Below are 17,536 nucleotides of genomic sequence, written 5' to 3'. Positions count from 1 at the left end.
TAGAGTATCAACCCATTACTGGAGCACAGAGCTTTCAAACCTAATGGAGACTGTTTGACGTTACTAGGCTAGCTGCCAAAGGCCCATTTCCAATTGCCAACACGACAATTATTGACAGGGACGTGTACAGGCAGGCACGGATTTTTCAAGGAAATAATGTCAATACCTTTCCACTGAGCTTTAAGCTTAAAAATCAAGGGAAAAAAAGACTAGAATCCTTATGGACTTCTTGTCTATTGTTCCTTTATGTATAGATGAAAGGAAGTCTATCCCAGGAGAGTAGAGGTGAGAGTGATGTACTATAAATATCCATGGGTAAACCAATAGTTTAGAGGTGGAAAGTTAGGAATTTCAATGCCTTCCTCAAAAACTGAAGAAAATATCTCTGCCTCTATTTTCTTCCTCCTGCAATTTATTATGTACAGCACTATCAGCAAATGGCATTTTCATTATGCTATTCACCTGCTCAAGAAGACTTCATTCAGAGCTCTACCAAGAAACCTCAGCTTCCAATTTTGTCCCCCATTGTTCCCTTCTAGGAACCCTTAATTCAGGTCAGTTTATTTAATTTTTTCAATATATGCTTCAACATATTTAATTTTTTTTCAATATTCTGCCTCTGTTCTTTGTCCCCCATCCACCTTTGTCTGTCCAACTTCTTCTTAATTCTCAAATATGACTGCCATCTTAATCCATGAAGTCTTTCTTGATTAGCAGGAAAGATGGGGCTCCAGAACTACTCTAGAAAATTCTTGAAATTTACTAGTTGGGTGCCTTTGGTTTCAAAATTTGACCCAATGAGTGTCCATTTGGAAAAGCGGTGGTTGAGATATCATGATTGGAATTTGAAAACATGAGCTAGATAAGTAGATATAATTTTATTTTCTTGACAACTCCAACTTTCTTTGAACCCCTTTAGCACTTGGAGTCAGTATCAAAAATGTTATTCTCTAGTTTTTCAGAAAAGTGTCTTGATGTGCCAACTAGATGGTATTACCCTTGAAGATAGTGTTAGGGACACTGCAGAGGGACATACCATATTTCCCTGAAAATAAGATCAGAAAAAGATGCTTCAAAGACGCATTAGGACTCATTTTCAGGGTATGTAAATTTTTTTTCATGTACAACTGTCTACATTTACTCATATATAAAAATCTGTTTATTCAAATACAGTCATGTCATCTTCTGGAATATCATCATAACTCTCCAAACCTCAAATTCTGAACTGAATTTGTTGCAGCTCTATTTCCTGTAGAACCATTGGTCCCAATTTGATCTCTCATGTCCAGTAACAGATCTCTCCTTAAATGAACACTTCTTGTCCATGTAGCCTGCTCATAGTGCTTTGGTAGCATAGCTCTCAGTGTTTTTTATCCCATGAATTCTTTACCCAAGTCATGATCTTTGATAGGCTAGACTTCACAAAGGTTCCACTCTGATTTCTCTCCATTCTAATTTCAAAGTAGTCATTGATTTCCATACACAAATGGTCCTTGACTGGCTTGTTTATTACACTATTAAGAGTCTGAAGATAGGCAGTCATTCCTGCCATATCATTATTTGATCTATTCTTCTCTCTGCAAAGAAGTTCTTTAGCATGGTGAGTGCTGGCTGTATCTCAGATTAGCAAACCTCTTTGATCACTTTGCAAAAACAAATGTCAGCATTAAATTACAACTGCTTGGGTGCACCAGGCTTTTTTCAATTTCAAGAAAATAAATGCCGAATATATGTTCAAATTTTATCTTTCTTGCCCATAGTGATGATTAGAGGTGGGCTTTCTTTCCATCCAGAAAGTGTGCATGTCATTCCTGCATTGTGTCTGTACTTCAATCGATTATTCAACAATAAGTTTTGAATTCATCTGTTTGCATAGGTGTTTACCTCTTGTCCAAAGTTGCCCTCTTGGGTTTTTATAAATAATTATAATTTACATTATTTATTTTAAGTATTAATTTCAATAATTTTTAATTATACTTATTTATATAGTAATTCATTTTACAATTCAATACATCCATCCTGTGTTGCAAGAAATGTGCTAAAAATGTCTACCCCTCTGATGATCTTAACTGGGGCTTATTTTGGGGGTAGGGTTTATATTATGGGTATCCTGAAAAAAATCACACTAGGGTTTATTTTCAGGGAAATATGGAATTTTGACAATGTAAATAAATCTTACCAGCAATTAGAGTTATTCAAAAGAAAATAGATTCCCTCTAGAAATAGTAGATTCTCTTGGAATCTGGAAGATTACTTATTATGGACATTGTAGAAGGGGATTTTTATTCAGATAAAGGTTGAACTAGGTGTCTTCTGAGATCCTGTTCTAGGATTGTGTGATTTGTCTGTATCTCCAAATAAAGTAGCTGTCATGAATCATCTTTCCCTGGATCTCTGGAGTTGCTTTTCACTAGAAACAATATTCCTCCCATGGTGATAGTCCACATGAGTAGCTTCAACTTTTGGGAGAGGAGTAGGGCTAGAGGTGGAGGAAAATGTTTCCAAGGTATGAGAATGCAGTGTAATCAATCCCAAACTGCAACCTTAATATCACAAGGTATGTCTAATAGTCAACAAACAATTATTAAGCACTTACTATCTGATAGGCACTGTACTAAGTGCTACAAATAATATAAAAAAGAGGAAAAATACAGTCTTTGCCCACATTCTAATAGGGGGAGACTGCAAGCAAACAATTTGGTATGTACAGATATAAACAATACAAATAAGAAGATTGATAAAAGGAAGATTTATCAATTAAGGGATCTTTGGTAACTTTCTGAGAGCACACACACATACACAGAGAGACAGAGAGATAGAGAGTCAGAAAGAGGTGGGAGAGAGAAAGAGACAGAAAAAGAGAGACAGAGACCGGGGGATGGGGAGGAAAAATTTAAAGCAATTTCAGTTGAATTGGGGAATTGGAAGTTAGACTAGCAGAAGGTTTAGAAGATGGGGGAAAAGAAAAGTGAAGACGTTGATTGTAGACACCTTTCTTAAATTTAGTCACAAAAGGGACAATACCAAGCATGGATATTTTTAAAGGATGACAGGGACAAGAGTATGTTTGTAGTTAGCAAGGAGGTCACCAATAAAAAGGGAGAGAGATTGATTCAATGAAAGATTTTTCACTTTCTTTTTTTCACTTTTTTTTTGGAGGGGGGTGCCTAATAGGGAAATATGACTTGCATGACTTCACATGCATAATTGATATCACATTGCTTGCCTTCTCAGTGATTGGGGGATGGACTGGAGGGAGGAAGAGAATTTTGAGCTCAAAATTTTAAAAAAGATGAATGTTAAAAAGAAATAATTAAATAATGAATGAGTTTTTTAAAAAATTCAGTGAGAGTGGGTATGATAGAGCTCGAGAAAATGGAATGGAATGGGATCAAGTGTGAATATAGAGAGATTTGCCTTGAGAAAAGCTAATGCTAATTGATAGTTCATACTTATAGATATCTAGGAAAAGTTAGATATTATTTCTTTGAAATCTCCAAGCAACCTCCTGAATAGTGAATTTTGCTGCTCCAGCAATAGAAAGCATATGACTTTGTCATGTTATCATATGAAGTTTGAGGAACACATCTCATGAGGTATGTTGTCTTACCTTCAAGTTTTAGGATCCCTTATTCCTAAAGTGAGCAGTTAGGTAACATAGTAGATAGAGTGCCTGGCCTGAAGTCAGAAAGATTCACCTTCCTGAATTCAAATTCAGCCTTATGTGCTTACTAGCTGTATTACCCTGTGCAAATTATTAACCCTGTTTACCTCAGTTTGCCCATTTTTAAAATTAATTGAGAGAAGGAAATGGCAAACCACTCTAGTATCTTTCCCAAGAAAACCCCAAATGGGATCACAAAGAGTTGAATGTGACTAAACAATAATACAATGACTGAAGTAGGGACAAAATACTTTTCCTAGAAAGGCAGTGAAATCCAGTGGAAAGAGGTCAAGGGTTTGGAATTGGAAGACCAGGTTCAAGTCCTGTCTTTGTCATTTATTTTCTATTTTTTTGAACTTAGGTGAGTCCTTTCCTCTCTCTGTATTTCCATTTGCTCAACTATAAAATGAAAGGGTTGGAGAAGATGACTATGACTATGAAAGTCATAACACTGTTCCTAGTGGCAGAGTTGTTGTTCAGTCATTTTCAATTCTTTGTGACCCCTTTTGGGGGTTTTCTTGGCAAAGATACTGGAGTGGTTTTCCATTCCTTTCTCCAGTTCGTTTTACAGATAAGGAAACTGAGATAAACAGTGTTAAGTGACTTGCCCAAAGTCATACAGCTAGGAAGTATCTGGGGCAGATTTGAACTCAGGAAGATGAGTCTTCCTGACACCAGGCCTGGTGCTCTATTCACCTAGCTGAGGAGTTAGAAGTCTTATAACAAGTAGGAATGGTGAATAATAAACCTTTTCCAGAGTCAGCAGTGAAGTTTCTCATCCCTCATTTTTGTTACTGATTAACCTTGTTTAGGCCAGATACTATCAGAGTCACAAGTCTTTGGAAGGATTAATTTCCCAAATTAGCCAGATGGAAACGGAATGAACCTGGTCATGCACAGTAGGGTTTTGAAGCTGTTTTCTGTTTCTAACTTTACCCCTCTTCTTGGCTCCAAGTAAAAGTTATATTACTACTATTTCAGGAATATTGCTCACCTAGGTTTGGTACCATGGTGAGCAATTGAATACTTAGGCCTGAATTAACTTCAGAAGTTCCCAGTTTTTAAACTGGGTGGGATAAATGAGCCAAGATTAGTTTATTTCCATTAAAAGTCCCCCTGATTTAAACTTCATTCTGTGAGAGTCCAGGGGATCCAATCTGATATATTAGATTCAGTTTTGGGCACCACATTTTAAGAAGTGCCTTAATTAAATTCAAGAGCCTTTTTATATTTTACTCCTTTCCTGCTATGGACTCTATAATCCAGAGGCAATGACTTTCTTGTTGTTCCCCACACAGGGCTCTCCATCTCCCCATTCAGTACCTTTTCGCTTCCTGATCTCCAGTTCCTGGGAAGCTTTCCTTCCTTTCTTCCACCTTCTTTTCTTCCTCAAGATTCAGCTCAGATCCTACCTTCTGCAGTTTTGCAATTAGTTTCCTTCCACTCTGCCTATGTCTTATATTAACGAAGTTGTTTACATATTGTCTCTCATCAGAATGTGAGCTCCTTGAGGGCAAGGAATGTGGTTTGACTTTTTGTATTTTGCCATGTCTTTTTTTTTCCTCGCATGACCTTGTCTCTGTCTTCTTTGCATCCCCATGTCTTTACTTGCCTTGCATCATCATGTCTTTGTCTTTGCCTACCTTGCATTGCCATGTCTTTGCCTTCCTTACATGACTTTGTCTCTGCCTTCCTTGCATTGCTATGTCTTTGTTTTCCTTGTATCACATATTGTCTTCCTTGCATGACCGTGTCTTTGTTTTCCTTGTGGTATCACCTCCCATAATGTCATGATCTTCTTTGAGAACAAAAGACAAACATCATCATCATCATCATCATCATCACCACCACCACATAGTACAGTATCTGGCACTTAATAAGAACTTAATAAATATTTATTGGTTGACTTATTGATTGGTAGATGGACTCCTCATCATTAGAGATCTTTAAAACTTGTCAGTTGTGTTCTAGTGATGGTCTCTTTTTGACTATAGGTTGGACCAGAATTATCTGTCAAGGTCCCTAAAGATTTTAAAATTCTATGATTCTGGAGGATAGAAGAAAGCAAGGAAATAAGCATACATTAAGTATCTACTGTTCACACACACACATATAAAGACTAAGTACTTTATAAATAATATCTCAATTATTTTTCACAATGACCCTGTGAGGTATGTACAATTATTATCCTTAATTTATAGATGAAGAAATTGAGGCAGAAAAAGATTAAATCTCTTACCCAGAGTCACATAACTGGTGTCTGAGTCTGAATCTGAACTTGTTTTTTCCTGATTGCATGGGACCCCTGGGTTACATATATATGTTGTGGAAGTTTGAGCAATTGACCAGACATTAGCTCTACCACATTAGGTCTACAACATGATTATTATAAAAAAACTACTCCAAAATAAATGTAGTTCTCAACTACAATAAAACAAAACTACAAAAATAATGCAAAGGGAATAGCATCACTAGATTCTCATATCACTAGTATTACTTGGCCTCTATAGCATTTCCTAGTAAACTTCCATAGTGATAACCTAATCTAATATCACTCTGCCTACCAAAAATAATTGTCTGGTACCCTAGTTTTTTTTTCTTTTTTTGCTAGGCAATGGGGTTTAGTGACTTGCCCAAGGCCACAGAGCTAGGTAATTATTAAGTGTCTGAGGCCAGATTTGAACTCAGGTACTCCTGACTCCAGGGATGGTGCTCTATCCATTGAGCTGGTGCCCTAGTTTTTGAGTAAATTGGGAAGTGGGCAAAGGTGAATGGCTTTTTCTTTAAGTGTGTCTGTATTGATGAATTAGATCAATAACAATGTTGTATGGTCATGTCCAATCCTTCATGACCTCATTTGGGGTTTTCTTGGCAAAGATACTGGAGAGATTTGATTTGCAATTTCCTTCTCTAGTGCATTTTATAGTTGAGAAAACTGAAGCAAATAGGATTAAGGGACTTACCCAAGATCACACTGCTAGTAAGTGTCTGAGACCAGAGGTGAACACCTAAATATGAATCTCCAACCCCAAAACTCTATCCACTGAACCGCCTAGCTGCCCTCAGCCCTCAACAACAATAACAACAGCAAATCAAAATGTTGCTTGAAGGATAATGATTTTGAATCAATGGCTCTGCTTTGACAAAATAATTAAGGAGTTTTAGTTGAGGTTGTTATTTATATTTATTCATATTTATTCTGGGACCTGAAAAAGAATTGATCTTGGCACTAAACCTACACCTCTCAGTTGTCCTCAGGGATTTCAGGGAACTTTTGAGGGGTGAATACATTGGGGATACCCTATGCACAAGCTATATGCTGGAAATCTTAGTTATGGAGTACATGATTTACTTGAAGCTTGCTCCGTATGTTGGTATTCTGGATACCTAACAGTTATAATGTGTTTCTCTTGATCTATGTCATTTCTATCACATGTAATTTCTTTTGACTTAATTTGTTATATAAAGGGCAGGATTTAGGTATGTTACCTTATCCCTTATATGTGAGTCAGTGCTTGAAAGCATAATGAACCAAATAGGCTATTTTGAAGACTGTCCTGGAAGAAGAAGGGATGGGAAGGAAAAGGTGGGATGCATTATAACTGCACCATTTCACTGATGAAACATTCCTTACCCTGTTTACATCCTTCCCCATCCCCAAACCAAATTTATTGCTTAATGGTTTAATGTCTGTCATTATTTGAAAGATAGTTTCTGCATTATTACAGTCTGAAATATCTATCTCAATGGTTACTTCTGGGGAGAGGTTCATCATCTACTGCACACATAGTTGGAATGGAAAGTATTTAGGGTATGTCCTTGTTAGCCAAAAACAAAAACAAAAACAGGATGTGTAGTAATTCCTGAAAGATGATTCTCCTTAACTTCAAAAAGTACATAAATTTAGATTTCTGGGGTTATATTGGACTCTGGAATGTTCTGCAGGGTCAGTCTGCTTCTAATTGTTTTGCCTATCAAAATTCCTAATCTCTGTGCTGAACTTTTTTGCTCAAAACCTGAGATACTTTGTTAATATGTTTTTTTAAAATGAATTCATATTTGTCTTTAAAGTAATTTCCAAAGATTCATTTAGAAAAATAGTTAACTCCAAAAGGGAAAAGTCTATGAATAAATACACACAGATATATTACAAACACATATGTAGTTATTATAAATATGTATATATATATACATATATATATCTACATACATACCTATACATACAATAAAGACCCACACATATAAAAAAGCAGAGTTTTTATTCTGGAATTGATTTCCAAATTATTTGACAGCAATATATACTTACACTAACATGGATGGAAAAGTTCCATAGGTTGTCTGTCCAACTGTATGTGAGGATGTAGAAAATACCTATCGTTTATACATTTGGCTACTTTTCTTCTTTGATAGTGAGGTCAAATGCTTTTCAGTGGTTGAGATATCATTGGATATCACCATGTCCAGTGACTTTCATTTTTTATGAAGAAAATATTTTTGCTGCATAAGGGTACAGACATAAATATCATGCAGCATTTTTTGATTCTCATTCTTTAAGGGAATGTTGGGGGTAGAGGTCAGGTATAAGGTGTTCAGGGGCACAGAGGGATAATTCTCTTGAATGATGATAGGAAGAGAATATATATTTCTCTCTTTCAATCTTGGGGACAGTGCCTGACAAACCTCAGAATCTCAATTTGACACTAACTTTAGTGTCAAATAAGAAGTGACATCTATCAATATCTATCTATCTATCTATCTATCTATCTTACTATCATCTCTCTATCTCTGTCATATCTATCTATTTTTATATCACATTAAGGTTAATAAAGACATTTAATATGCTAATTTCATCTTCATTTTATGTAATATATTTTGGTTTGCAAAGCATTGTACAGATATTATTTCACTTGGTCCTTTGTACAATTATAATCCACATATTAGGACATGGTCAAGGGGTTAACTGATTTGCCCAGGGTCACACAGCTATTTAGTGACTGAGATGGGATTTAGACCTATCATTCTGACTGCAAGATCAGCGCTCCATCCATCCTGCCATGCTCCCTCATAAAGTTGATCCTAATCCTGATTCTTTGTGACCATCATGGGGCTGTAAATATGGTTGAAGGAAGTCATTAGGTCATTATTTTTTCTTACAAACTAGGAGTAGAAGATGGCCTTTTTTTCAATGGGTAATGGAATGTGTGTGTGCACGTATGTGTTTGTGTGTGTGTGCATGCATGCATGTGTGTGTGTGTGTGTGTGTGTGTGTGTGTGTGTACATGCTCACGTGTGGAGGATGCTTTGCCATTTGCTTTCCCAGTCAACCAGGGAAACTCTGAGAAAAATAAACATCTGAAAAGAGCTGACTCTTTCATCAAATGTAGAATTTCACACAATTCTTTCAAAGTTGTGTGAACCTTTTCTAAATGGTGATGTGCTGATAGTATAGAGATGGGAATATCACAGAATTTTTTGTTTCTGATATCATCAGAAAAGCTCACCAAGTTATTCATCTACAGAAAAGAATTGTTGCTACTGACTCCTATACTCTTCTTGGTAGTGCATTTCTTTCAACCTTCATAAAAGTTATAATCCTTCATCCTAAGCTTTCTTTACTTTCCCCAATAGTCTTCCCTCAACTAGAAACTCCTTGGTGGAATTTGTCACTTTTAGAGAGTTATATGTGCTTATTCACTTGATGAGACATAATCTGCTGAGACAGGGAGGAGATGGTAGGCTTACTAGCCCTAGCCTTTCTGCTGACCCGTTTTATACAAAACTTAAGATATTGTGTTTTATTGTGATTTTTTTTTTAAAAAAAGATGTTTCTATTCTTTTCCACTCTGGTCTCCAAGATGCATCTGGAAAAGTAGTATGCTTAAACAGAAAATGTTAAGGGGAAAGTATGTGCTAATATATATTTCAGCAATTCAAAATTCTTTTGGAGAGAAAAAATGATTTCCAAATTGTTTGAGATAGTCAGCCCAGCTCTATTATATCTGTGTATCAGCAGGGTCTAACAGAGCTAAAGATTCCAGGCAATTTTGACACCTTAGAGCAGGACTGCTAACAGTGCACAGGCTTTTAAATCCAAAGAGACTTCATCCTGCTCACTTATTACCTTCCCCATCTTCAAAGGGACAATGTCTCTTTTCTAATCTTTTTGCTTTGCTGTGAAACCACGGGAAGTGATTGACTTTTAGAGTTACTCTATGTTCACAATCAGGTAGAAAAGGAACAATAGTGCACTCAGGGGTTGTGAGTTCAAATTCTCTTCCCTTTGTGTCATTGTCCTCTGTGTTCAAATAGAATTGAAAAGGGTACAACAAACAGCAAAGGGGTTACTGTGTATGTTGGGGTGGACCTCCCCTACCCCTTGTTGAAGCATAGCTGCCTGAAGTCTTTTCAACAAAAAGAAGAGATTCTTTCATTTCCTGCTATTGTTGATGCCTGTTTTTTAGCCCATGGCTTTCAGGATTCCATTGGATGGCATGTTCAGAAGTGGAAGATATCCTTCTAGATGTGTGGGCTAAGAGAATGAGTGGGTAATTAAACCTCATGTTTGAGGTCTTGCCATTGATGACTGGTGTGCCCTCTAGGGCATCATTACATCCAGGCACAAGGCAAAGTGTGAATCTTGGTATAGGTTTTACTTAGTCTCCACTATCATAGAGGGTACAGAGCTAGAAGTGACCTTGAAGATCATATAGTCCATCCTTTTTCATTCTACAATTGAAGAAACCCAGATCCAAAGAGGATAAGTAAATTGTCCAAGATCCCACAGATAATTAGTGGAAAAACCAAGACTATAAACCAGGCATCTTTCTTTATAGTAGTTAGAGTAAGCAGTATTTGGGTACTAGAGAAGATTTATCTGGCTTATGAGTCAGATAAACTGCAATGAAATCCTAACTTTGTCTTATTACCCCTCTAATTTTGAGCAAATGATTTAATTTACTTGGGCTTCAGTTTTCTTATATGTAAAGGCTTGAAATAGATGACCTATGAAGTCTTTTAATTTCTAGAATATGGGTGTCCAACTTTTTAGTTCTTCTGAACTACATTGCCCAAAAAACTTTGTAAAGAATTTAATATTTATTTATAACACAGTATAACCCATATTAACAATCAATATAATAATAAAATGCAATAATGCCCCATGAGGGTTACATATGACTCATAAACCTCAGTTGGATTTGTATGTTCTAGAGCTATGATCCTATGATCAAAAAACATTTGGTATCAGAAGTGTGATCTGTTAGCAAAATGTTATTATTTATCAAGGATTTATTAAGTACCTATTATATTTCAGACACTGTGTTAGTTTTGGGGAATATTGTTCCAAAAATAAAAGACTACCTGTCTTTAAGGAGCTTATATTCTAGCAAGAAAAATACTATGCATGCTGTGTATGCTTGTACATGTGCATTTGCATATGTTTGTGTGTGTATAACCTACAAATTAATATGAGGTAAATTTTTTTGGGGGTGCTAGTAGCTGAGGGTAATATTTCTATTGCTTTTTTGATTATTTTTTAATGGCTAAGTTCAGTCATCTTTTCTCAGTCCTCATCCTTGACCTCTTTGCAGCATTTGACTCTATAGAGCACCTCTATCCCTCACTGGGGGATCCTGTCTCCTTCAATTTTCATGATACCTGGTTAGAATATCATCCATGTAACACACCCTAACTAGGTCTTTACCACTTTTCTCTTTCTCAGTAATCTCTTCAAATTTCACAAGTCTACAAATGACTCCCAGATCTGTAAACCTAATATGACTTTTCCCTCAATTTCTGTCCCTATATTACCAAATGTTTGTTGACCATCTCCAACCAGAAATACCATAGTCATCTTAAACAAGGAACTCATTCTTCCCCTCCTCCCCATCCCAATCCATCTCTCTGCCCTACTTCTCAATTTCTGCTGACAGTACCACCAACCTTCTGTCTATATATGATAAGTTGCCAAATGTTTCAAATCCATCCACTTTTCTCCACTCACACAGTCATCACCCTAGTTAAAGGCATCATTGACTTTCAGCTGGACTATTACAGTAACCTTCTAATAGGACTCATGGTTTCTAGTCTTTCCACTTTCCAATCTATCCTTCATACAGCTGTCAAAATAATCTACCTGAGGCACAAATCTATATCACTCATTTTCTTAAAAACCCCCAATGGTTCTTTTCAGAATAAAATAGAGATAGACTATTTAACTTGGAGTTCTCAGTCCTCTACTTTCTGACTCTATTCCTGGTTCACTTCACCTTTCTCCTTCATGCTCTACATATTCACTAAGCTTCCTTGTTGTATCCACCCCCCCAACTCGATCTTTTGCTGCTGTGTTTGAAACATATTGGGGGCTTAATAAATAAAGATTGATTGACTTTAGAAAATAAGTGTCTCAAGCAGACTGTGAACTCCTTGAGAGTAGAGACTGTCTCTATCAGTCCCTTGTAGTCTCTAGGGACTTGTGTAACACAGTGCCTGGTTCAGGGGAGGTGGTTAATAAATGTTTATTGATGGATGACTGTGTCCTCACATCCCCCTTATAACATTCTTCAGATCTTTAAAAAAGCATGGATATGCCAGTTCTTATGGTAAGACTTTACAAATCCTATAAATCCTTCTAGTTAGTCTCTCTCTCTCTCTCTCTCTCTCTCTCTCTCTCTCTCTCTCTCTCTCTCTCTCTCTTCCTTCCTTCTCTCTTCCTCTCTCCCTTTCCCTGCCTCTTTCTTTCCCATTCCTCTCTCTCCCCCATCCCTTTCTCCTCTCTCCCCCTCACTCCTTCCTTCTCTCTTCCTTCTCTCCCATGACTCTCTTACCTCCCTCCCTTCCTTCCTTCCTCCCTCCCTCCCTTCCTTCCTCCCTCTCTCTCCCTTCCTTCCTCCCTTCCTTCCTCCCTTTCTTCCTTCCTTCCTTCCTTCCTTCCTTCCTTCCTTCCTTCCTTCCTTCCTTCCTTCCTTCCTTCCTTTCTTCCTTCCCTCTCTGTATGACTGTGTCTCTCTGTCTTTCTCCTACCTCTCTCTTTACCTCATTCCTCCTAAAATTATCATTTATAAGCTGCTGAACATACATGTCATATCCCTTTGTAAGATGTAAATCCCTTGAGGATAAGGGGTATTTCAAAATGTTTTATTTTTGTATCTCCATTGCTTAGCATGCTGTCTTGAACTTAGGAACAAGGATAGGAACTGAGCTGTCAGATTCAGAAATTCCCTTTTTCGATGTAGGTAGCACCTTCTTTGCAATTTGTCTTAGAATTGCTTAGGGGACTAGGAGGTTAAATGACTTGTCTAGAATTATGCAGCCAATGTGTGTCAGAGGTGGAAACTTAAATCCAGGCCTTCTTGGATCTAAAGTCAGCTCCCTAACCTCTATGCTATGCTGCCTCTATATTTAGAAGCTATTTAATAAATACTTGTTGAATTGGAGAGAGGTGTATATTGATAAGAGATTTGGAGACAGACATACAAAGGAAATCAGACAGACAGCCAGTCTGGTTTGGAAAATTTGGGAGATGGGGAGAAGGAAACAGACTCACTTAGGATATCAGGTGTTTGCTTAGTATACAACCTGAATTTCAGGTATTAGCTGGAGAACACAGACAGAAAAGACTTGGCTTCCTTAGAAAGAGTAATAACATTATTGTTCAGTTAATTTCAGAGGAAAACCTTTCAATCTGGAAGTAAGATGTGGACCTGAGTTACATACAGATTGGGTCCAAAGTCATGAGTTGCCTTAAAAGTGCTGGGTACGTAGCTTCTTGGAGCTAGATTTACTGAGTTAATCATTTAGATTGGATTTATTAATGAGAGTCCAGGTCTATATAGCTTAACTAATTAGTAACAATAACAATGACTAGCATTTGCATAGTGTTTTAAGATTGCAAAACTCTAATTTTATCCTCTCAATAATCTAGGAAGTAGGGGCTATGATTATCTCTATTTACAAATGAAGAAACTAAGGCAGTGACTTAACTGTAGTCATACAACTAGCAAGTGCCTATCATGGAATCTAACCTCAGGTGTTCCTGATTCTAGACTTAGTTTCCTTTCTTCTGTGCCACCTATAAATTTTTATATGTGATCAAATCTGAGAATTATATTCATTGTTGAAAAGTAGTTTATACTTTAAATACTTGAACATGTTGATTTGGAGAGATACAGTCCAGGTTGGGAACTATGGGAAAAGTGGATGGTAGAAGCTTTGATCCAAGAATTCTCTTTGGAAGAGAACCCTTCCTCCTGCCAATATTCTCCAATCTCTTGTTTTGAAGAGTAATGACAAAACCCCATATAGGGAGCTTTCAAGAGAGCAGAAATTTAGAACAGTAGTTGAGTCAGGGAAAAAAAAAACCATGGAGGTTTTAGTTTATTCATCAATTCCATGGTGGAGAGGAATTGTGGACAGCTCTAAAGTTTTTATATTCATAGAGAGAAAAGGCAGAGAAAATAATATATTTCCTTTATTACATTAAAAGATCTGGAATTTTATCAGTGTGGGTACTCTTTCAACAGATAAAAATCAGAACCCCTTTGTGGCTTAGTAGATGATTTTATGAGTTGCTTTGTACAAAATAAATCATTCTTTGGGAGATACCCCTCTTGTGCACCTAGCTAGATTTGTCCTTGGACAGCAGGTAAAAAAAAATCTGGTGTTAGGTCTGCAATAGAAAACTTTTAGTCTTTGTTTCTTTAGAAAGATTTTTATTAATTTTGAGTTTTACAGTCCCCCCCCCATTCTTGCTTTCTTACCACCACCTCCCACTTTTTTTAATTTTTTTTTTAGGTTTTTTGCAAGGCAAGCAGGGTTAAGTGGCTTGCCCAAGGCCACACAGCTAGGTAAACATTAAGTGTCTGAGACCAGATTTGAACCCAGGTACTCCTGACTCCAGGGCTGGTGCTTTATCCACTATGCCACCTAGCCACCCCTCTGTTAGTCTTTACATTGTTTCCATGGTAGACATTGATCTCAGTTGAATGTGATGAGAGAGAAATCATATCCTTAGGGAAGAAAAATAAAGTATAAGAGATATCAAAATTACATAATAAGATAACAGGTTTTTTTCTAAATTGAAAGTAATAACCTTTGGTCTTTGTTCAAACTCCACAATTCTTTCTCTAGATACAGATGGTATTCTCCACTGCAGATAGCCCAAAATTGTCCCTGGTTGTTGCACTGAAGGAATGATCAAGTCCATTAAGACTGATCATCACCTCCATGTTGCAGTTAGGGTGTACAATGTTTTTCTGGTTCTGCTCATCTCACTCATCATCAATTCATGCAGATCCCTCCAGGCTTCCCTGAATTCCCATCTCTCCTGGTTTCTAATAGAACAATATTGTTCCATGACATACATATACCACTTTGTTAAGCCATTCCCCAATTGAAGGACATTTACTTAATTTCCAGTTCTTTGCCAACCCAAACAGGGCTGCTATGAATATTTTTGTACAAGTGATGGAAAACTTTTAGTCTTGTAAGACCTTATCTGTAATTTCATTCCACTGACATAACCTGGAGTCAAGATCTTTCCATTTCTTAGTTGGGTGTGAATTTGGCAATCTGGCTCTAGCCTATCTGTCTAAACTTATTTGGCATTACTCTTTTTCACATCACATTGACTCCAAAATTTTTAAAGACCTACTCTTGCTATTTCATCTTCCATTGGAATGCTTTCCTTCAACCCTGAAATCAACCCTTCCTTACTTCTGCCATTTTAGATCATGTATTACCTTCTTTGGGAGATCTTTCCTGATGTATCTAATTGTTAGTAATCTACTTCCTCCAACATTTTTCTTTTTACCTGATGTATTCCTCTATTCCCTAAGTAGAATTGATGTTACTTTGGAATGGAACAGTTTTCATTTTGTTTTTTGTATCTCTTTAATACCTAGGACATGGTCTTGTACATGGTAGACAGGTGCTTAATACATTCTTGTTAGATTTTACTGGATTAGCAATGACTTTATTAGAGCAGACAATAAATCCAAAAATTATTGAAATATAGTCATGGAATCAGTCAGAGACATACTCAGACCACTTACAACTTGCCTTGTTCTCCATACCTAAACCCTTTCTGACTTGGGTTTGCTACTACAGATTTAGAAACTGAATAAAAAGGAATCTGAGTCATCGTATCTCATCTGAAAAGAGAGTAACACATTTACAAATAAACTAGAGCTTACTGAAGATTACATACACTAAAACCCTCTTAAGGAATTCACAGTCAGAGAATTTTCTCATAGGAGATGTCTGCAATTTTGGATTCTAAGTCTGTCTATTATTTGCATTTTTCTCCTTTGTTAATCAGCAAACATATCTCAAGCATCTTTTACTGTTGTTCAGTCATTTTAGTAGTATCCAATTATTCATCACTCCATTTGTTTTTTTTTTTTCCAACTCATTTTACAGACAAGGAAAATGAGGCAAGCAGAGTTAAGAGAATTGCCCAGTCACACAACTTTTGAACTCAGGTTTCCTGACTCCAGGTCTAGTGCTCTAGTTACTGCACCATCTAGCTGCCTTATATTAAGGACCTATTATGTGCCAAACATTGTACCACATATTGGGAACACATAAGGGAGAAAAATTGATTTTTATTCTCAAGGAACTTGTATTCTCTAAGGATAAGTGATGTGCATCCATATAATTAAATACAAAGTAATTTGGAAGAATCACTGGTATTTAAGGAAGTGTCAGAAAAGACTTTATATGGGCTTCAACTGATCTTTGAATTAAGCTAGTAATTCTAAGAAGTGGAGATGAGGGGAGAATGAACCTTACCTGAAACATTAACATACCTGTGTAAAGATGAAAAATGTTATATTGTAGAAAAGGAAGAACCAGTAAGCCAGTTTGGACTGGAATCTAGTTCCCCATAAGGGGAACATATAATAGGCCTAGAAAGATTGTCTGGATTGAATGCCAAATAAAAGAGCTTGTGTTTTGTCCTAAAGATAATTTGGGTGGGGGCGCGGCTAGGTGGCGCAGTGGATAAAGCACCGGCCCTGGAGTCGGGAGTACCTGGGTTCAAATCCGGTCTCCGACACTGAATAATTACCTAGCCGTGTGGCCTTGGGCAAGCCACTTAACCCCATTGCCTTGCAAAAACCTAAAAAAAAATAAAGATAATTGGGAAACACTGATTTTTTTTTGTGGGGGCAGGTGGACTGGGAGGTGAGAACTTAACATGGTCACACTTGTGCTTTAGTAATATTACTCATTTCACTTTCAATCTGTAGATATGCTTGGTTTCAACTTCATGGAACCCTGAACTACTTACTTCACAGTGTGTCCCCTATTAGACTCTAAACTCTGGATTATCTTTTTATTTTCTTATTTTATTCTTATTGTTTGGCACACAATAGATACTCAATTAATGTTTATTGAATTGAATTGAATTGAAGGAATATCTTGCCTGAGAAATTTCCCCTGATCCTTTAAGTCATTATTAAAGCTCTCTTTAGACAAATATTTCCAAAATTATCTATCTAGCTAATGTTTGACTTGATAACACAGCTAAGCATGCATGTATACATATACACCTAAATACATATATACACAAATATAACATATCTATATGTATATGTATATATACTGGAGAGGTACATACATACATACATACACACATACATGCATATGCATGTACCCTATGGAGTTCAAGGGTAGAAAAAAGATTGTGTATACATTAAAATGTTTGTAGAAGCAATAATAAATAATAAAAATTAATAGCATCAAAGAAATGGAAACAAAATAGATGTCTGTGAATTGGGGAATGACTAAAGAAATGATGATACATGAATGTAATAGAATATGTAAAAAGTGTACCACAATAAATTAAGAATATGATACATTCAAAGAAGCATG

At 36.6% G+C, this 17,536-nt stretch overlaps 1 long non-coding RNA gene across 1 annotated transcript in view; it reads left to right on the top strand.

Annotated features, from left to right (window-relative positions):
- The first annotated feature begins 229 nt into the window (after nt 1–229).
- The window catches only part of LOC141489970 (uncharacterized), a 148,703-nt gene continuing 131,396 nt past the window's right edge, over nt 230–17,536 (top strand). The window contains exon 1 of the long non-coding RNA XR_012469036.1: nt 230–554. This is a non-coding gene — a long non-coding RNA (uncharacterized LOC141489970). The remainder of the gene's footprint in view (nt 555–17,536) is intronic.

The sequence above is a fragment of the Macrotis lagotis genome, chromosome 5 (genome assembly GCF_037893015.1).
Source record: "Macrotis lagotis isolate mMagLag1 chromosome 5, bilby.v1.9.chrom.fasta, whole genome shotgun sequence".
NCBI lineage: Eukaryota > Metazoa > Chordata > Mammalia > Peramelemorphia > Peramelidae > Macrotis > Macrotis lagotis.
Note: the sequence above shows the minus strand (reverse complement) of the source record. Positions and strands in the feature narration are given on the sequence as shown.